Here is a 6,727-nt window from a genome sequence, read left to right on the forward strand (position 1 = left end):
GAATGTTCGTGGGTGTCTCAATCAATTCCTAAAATGAAGAAAAGATGCTGTCGAAGACAAATAAAAGGAAGAGGAGTTCCCAAAAGACAGTAGTGGCACAATGAAATGTTGGGTACATAAAGTAGATCAGGCTTTTATGTGAATGTCAGGGAGCTGCTTGTCATGTATACAGTGGCGTTCATAGAATCATAGAATAAGCGGAGTCAGAAGGGACCTACAAGGATCATTGAAGTCCAACTCCTGGCCCTGCACAGCCCTAAGAATCACACCATGTGCCTGAATGTATTTTCCAAATGCTTCTTGAACTCTGTCAGGCTTGAGGCCATGATCACTTCCTTGGGGAGCCTGTTGCAGTGCCCAACCATCCTCCTGATATCCAGTCTCCCCTGACACAATTTCATGCCATTCCCTGGGGTTGTATTGTTGGTCACCAAATAGAAGGAACCCTTCCGTTTCACCTTGTGAGGAAGCTGTAGACCACTGTGAGGTCTCCCCTCAGTCTCCTCTTCTCCAGGCTGAACAGACCAAATTACTTCAGATGCTCCTGATATGGCTTGCCCTCAAGGCCTTTCACCACCCTCATGGCACTCCTTTGGGTGCTCTCTAGCAGCTTTATTTCCTTTTTGAATTGCGGCACCCAAAACTGCACTCAGGACTTGAGGTGAGGCTGCACTAGCACAGACTAGAGCGGGATGGGAGTTGACGAGGCTAAATGACTCAAAATGCTCTTTCTTAGCCTTTTGTATAGGATGTGCTACTACTTGTTTCCTATTCCTCTGCATGGATGTACCTCCATAGATCCTCCTTTGATTCCTAAATTAAACTATTATTTTATTTAGTTGAGTTTCTTGAGAATTTTTTTACTGTTTTATTTGGTATTTTATTTGACCAGAGTGGTCAACTGAAGATAACTGGCTAATGTTTCTCATGAATTTTGACTATGGGAAACTCCATAGATGGACCAATATCTAAAAAGCACATTGGCTTATGGCGTATTATGGAAGTGAAATCACGTTGCCTTTTGCAAGCACATTCACATGTGGGTACTCTTCTTAATCACTTTTAAGCTCATTGTCCTTGCAGAAATCAGCCCTCAGAGATAATTGCACTCTGTGAAAACAGATGATTGTTTAGAGGAAGAAGGTATCATACATGCCCTCAGGAAAACATGTTGGGTGAGCTCATCCTTTTTTAAGCACTAGGTAGTCAGCAGCAGAGGGATGATACAGAAATGAGCTGGCCTTAGAAGTTTCAGGGGAACTTGCACCTTTCTAGAGAAGTACAACAGAAGTGACTTACAAGTTGTAGAAACTAGACAAAGTTCATTTTAGTATTTGTAATGTTTGAAGAGAAAATACCTGCGTAATTCTCCCATGGTAGTCGTTCATTCATTCAAAGTGCAAAGTTTCGGAACCTGAATTAAGGAGCAGAGAGAGAAAACTTTCTCAGTCAGATGACTGTGTTTCTGCAGTTCTCCAAAGTGATTCCTGTCTGGAAAGTGTCAAGGGAAGAAAAGAAACTAAAAATACAAGTATAGCTAAGGTATTTCTCTCTGTTCTGTCACGTAGCTCAGTATATGATCAAGGGATGCTCTGGTCTGTCTTTATGCCACAGTGCTGTGCTTGGCACAGGATGGCTAAGAAAGATGTTGGATAGGAAGAGGCTTCTCAACTGTACTTTGTTCCCTTTTTGTTTTGACATCCTGCTATCAAGAAGGTCTTCTGAGGAAAAAGAGATGAGATTGTTAGATAATTCATCTAGGTCAGACTGGTATTAAATAGAAACAAGTAAAATTCTTGCATTTCATGAAGTATGGAGTTAATATTCTGTGACATTTTGATTTAAAACTTTGCTTTGTTTCAGAACTGGAAGTCATTTTAGTGTATTTCTCATACAAAGACCAGGGAGGGGAAGTTCCAGAAGGATCAAAATCCCTTCTTTAGGAACAATACTATGCCATCAAAACTTTGCTAATTAAATTTGCATATTCTGCAAAGAGAGCTGAAAGGAATTACCAAGTGATGGATGTTGCTTAGTCAAATGTCACTTTGACTTTAGTGTAAATGTTCAGCAGAAAGCTTTTGCATGAGATTTAGATCTGTTTCTAAAAGTCATGCTTCATCTACTTTCTGTGGAGGGAGGGGAATTCAGCCTAAATATGTGAGATCGGTAGACCTGATTTGTTTTTAGCTCTGTCCAAAAGCCACTAATATTGAAAGTTGGTCTCCCTCTTTACTGTGAACTGACCCTGAAACCCAGCCAAAGTAAACACTGAATCTGTGAGGAAGCCCCGGTCAAAATTTGGAGGCCACAGCTTATGTGTAATGTCTAAACTTTTCTTTCTGTAGTTGACAGTGTCTTAGATTTATCTCTATTATACTGCTGTCAGTGCTCATCGATTTTGCACACTCCAGCTTGACGGACCATTTAATTAACATTAATCTGTTTTGAATATACAGCCTGCATAGGTAAGATGTGTAACCTGTTCCTTCTTAAGTGCTATCTTTATATAATTAACTGTTTATAGCCTATACCTTATTTACAGATAAGCTCCTTATAAATTTCCTGTAGTATGACAATTCTTATTTAAACTTTTTCTTTCTCTTTTTCTTTCTCTTTTTCTTTATCTTTTTTTTAAAATGCAAGGTCATTGGAAAAGTTGTAGGTGTAATTTCTTACTGTAAAGCCTGACTTATAACACCATACTGGTAACTGGACTATGCAGCTGGTTCTTGAAAATAGGCCTTTGAATCATTTGCCATCTGGTTACTTCGAAGTTTATGGAAAATGAATTTGGTGTCATTCCCCAGATGTCCAGGCTCTTTTGCCATTTATGTTAATTGACCCGGTTTGTTGGCCAAGTTCGAAGAAGGAACAAAAAGTTAATACATTGAAGAGATCAAATTTCTCTGTCTCTCACAGAAATGACTGAAAGGCTGGCAGGACGAGTCAGGAGAGCTGGCACTCTTAATTTATTTTCCAAGTGGAAAGGGCTTCTTGCAATAGTCAGGGAATTTACAGAAAATCTGAATGAGACTTCTTGTCTTATTTGAAGAAAAACCTTCATTTCCAGTGGGTATACTGTCCATTAGAACAGTGAAAATATACATTTAAGATGAGCAACCAACACTATCCAAGCTGAAAATTATTATAAGGGGTCACCTAGGAGTAGCTTGTTATTTTTTTTTGTCCTATAGTCAAGGTTAGGAGAGAAGAACTAAAGATTTATTTCAAATATTTCATGTACATCTGAAATAAAAAATCGTCTACCCTCTCAATGTAGATATCAAACTACAGAACCGTACGATCTAATTTCAATAATTCTTTAGGAAGAGGGGAATATAATGACTGAGAATTGTAGAAGGTGAACTTACTGACTGTAAAGAACACTAATACTAGAAATATTATAAGATTTGTGGTATGCCTTCCTCTTACAAAGGCTATTCTCTCAAGTCACTGAAGCAAAAAAAATTACTCCAAGTTGTGATTTTTTGATTTTAAAATTAACCAGGATCCAAGAATTTTTCTAAGAGAACTTCAGACATGGGAACTTCAGTGTATCTGTGATGCTGCTTACACCATGGGCCTATGCAGGCCACATCTTTACAGAGGTAGTCATGGTAATCAATAATGAGAGGGCACTGAAAAGCCACCACATCAAAGCTGGAACTTCAGGTAAGCAAGCACCAGATTTACCTTACTCCAAAGGTAAATCATTAGCTTTGCCTCAGGACCTGATTTCTGGTTTCTAAAAGGATTTTCTAGGCAGACCTGTGATCCACATCCTAATCACTGCTTTTTTAAGAGACCGATTATTTACAGGAAGACCTGTGATCCATATGGTAATCAGTTTCAAAATTTTGGATGCTGTTCAAGGTAAAGATGTAATGTCAAGTCTATATCTAAAATTTCTTGCTATTTCACAGTAATTTTTTGTTTTCTACAGGCAAAGACTCCACTGAGAAATGAAGTTTAAAAAGATAAAAAAGAAAGCAGATGAACAAGTGCTGCATGCCTTAATTCTGTCCCAGGATTTGGTAACAGCCATCTCAGCAAAAATACTATTTTGCTGATATAAGTGAGGCTGTGGATGCTCCTCCTTGTCCAAGCTCTCTCTACCGACTGGAGATATTATTGTACCCCGGTTGCTCATTGTAATCCTGCCCCCATCCACAGCTTTTCAAATTAAAATAATCATGCCACCACTTTTGGGCCGTCTGGGTGAACTGAAACTGGAGGCCTGGGTTGACTGAATCCACCGGCCATGATGACAGCAAGTGTAAAAGGGAAGTATCCCCCTGATATTCCTACCTGCAAAATGGGGTGGCAACAGTGCCCAGCAAAGAGTAAGCAACTAAGAAGTGAGAATGCAGCAGCATACTCAGCCTCTAGGGCTGTCAAAAAGCTTATTTTGAGATGATGTGCTGCTATGGTTCTTAGATAACAGGATGGTTTTCCTAATGAAAACAGGTTTAAAGTATTCCATGGACAGTAGTGTGAAAGCATAAGTTCAAAAAAACTGCATATAATGAATATGCAAGAGGTTGTGCAGACACATTTAACTTTGGCTGGTTTTGCAGTCTCTATGTATCCTGAAGATAGCTTTTGTATAGAATATATATATATATTTATATATATATATATTTATATATATATATAGTGTATATATATGTACACACACACATACAGTATTTAACATAATCCAATGCTTTTTCTGCATGAAAGGCCATAAAATGTCTTGGCTTCTTGTGATGACAAATAGCAAAAAAACCTCTCAGAACTAATGCATTTAAATTGACTGATATAAAATGGAGGCTTTTTTTTTTAAAGGCTCTGAACATTTTCAGCAGTACAGACATTAATTCATGTTCTGTGCTCAACTAATGGCAGCTGTATTCTCCAAAATTGTACATTTGGTCCTGTCTTCCCACATGCTCTAACATCTAACCAACAAAAGCTCTCAGGAGTTAAAAAAACCCTTTCTGAGCTCAGGGCAAAAAAGGTTTTTACACTGAAACTATATTGCAGGCCTGTTATAAATCAATTTATCACAGCAAAGAAGCAAATCTAAAATTTTCATTCCTACTATGCATGTGATAATTATTAATAATCTGATGGACAGCAGTTGATTGTTCATGATGTACTGAATATTAGTTCTGCAGATGTCTCATTTACATTGCATTCAACATTCAGATATCAAAATAAGTCATTAAAACAACCAATTTAATTAATGATAGATTATTTTATTGGAACCTTAATTTTCTAGAGAACAGATAATTACTTAGCATTACTGATGCTAACAGACAGACTAGTAAGAAGTTTCACTGACCACAGTTTTATTTATACAATTAAGTTTTAAGTAGCCAGGTTTGAAAGTAGTATGCCTAATTTAAGCCTTTTTTTTTTGGAGTCTCATGTCTAGGTGAGCATGTTACATACATGGTTTTTAAAAAAATGTAAACAATTGGCAGAAATGCCCATACCAAAGGGAGAGGAAGAAATCCCCCCTTTTTCCAGAGGCAACAGTTAGTAGGAATTATATTTATTGTAGTACTTACTGTGTAACGATGTGTATTGGCACATGTTGTTTTACTCTCATGGGACTAAAAAAATTCCAAGAAACTAGCTTGCAATGCAAACAGAAACATTATGTCAATAACTAAAAAACTAATCAAACAAAAAAACTCCCCACCAAAACAAATCAAATAAACCAATGCATTTGGCTGTATGTATTTTAGATTTACAAGAGATTTCCCACCACATCAATGAATTGTCTGCAACTGTGGAGCAACCCTTTGTCACTGTGTGACCCTTTGTGCCAGAAAAAGACAATCACTGTCTCATAGGCAGACTCTGTGTTCAGTGTGGCTGTCTCATCCTTCCTTGATATTCACAGGAATTCTGTGACTCTGCAGAGCATGTACAGTGGTTTTAATGCTTTTATCACTTGAATTATCCATGAAAATGTTAGATCAGACTGACCAGTTAGATCAGATTGACCACCACTTTGCATTTAGTGTTAGAGGAGTTTGAGGGTTGCCCTGCACCAGGACTATCAGTTGTGACATTGCCTGGTGCTGTTGGATAATCCAGATACTGGACTGTGGTTATCCTTGGGGCACTGGAACACCTCTTTGTTGTTTATAGCTGTTTTCTGTTACTGTTTTCCTCTTTGTTAACCACTTGGTCTTTTGGCTGAGGGAAAATTTTGATAGACAGTCTTTAGAGTTAGGATTAGGATCTGTGCTGCCAAATGCAGAGGATATGATCTTCTTGTTGTGTAAGAGCACTAAGAGAAGCATCAGCCCAACATCACTTTGTGACAACAAAGTATGGATGATTTTGACATCAAAGAGCTTTCATGTCTCAGCTGTTCACCCAGAAAGATTTTTGGGGACTGGAAAAAAGGTCAAGTCTGTGCAAACCAAAGACATATGGTAGCCTTGCTCACAGTCAAGGGTGTCCTGATTTGTCCACAAATTCTACTGCAGTGCCACATCTTGATGTGTTGTGGGAAATAGTCAGTCACTCTAGAGGAGATGTCTCTTGGTCTCATAAATGTCCTCCCCACTTTGCTGTCCTCCAGCACCTTGACCCCACTGGAGGTGTAGCAGAGAGGGGAAACAACCCTGCATGTGTAAGGGCAAGATGCAGAATTAACTGCAGAGTTTCAACCCCTTTTGAGCCTTATGGACTGGGACTGAAATGTTAATGGTTAATGACTCAA

This window comes from Prinia subflava, chromosome 1 (assembly GCF_021018805.1).
Source record: "Prinia subflava isolate CZ2003 ecotype Zambia chromosome 1, Cam_Psub_1.2, whole genome shotgun sequence".
In the NCBI taxonomy this organism is placed as follows: domain Eukaryota; kingdom Metazoa; phylum Chordata; class Aves; order Passeriformes; family Cisticolidae; genus Prinia; species Prinia subflava.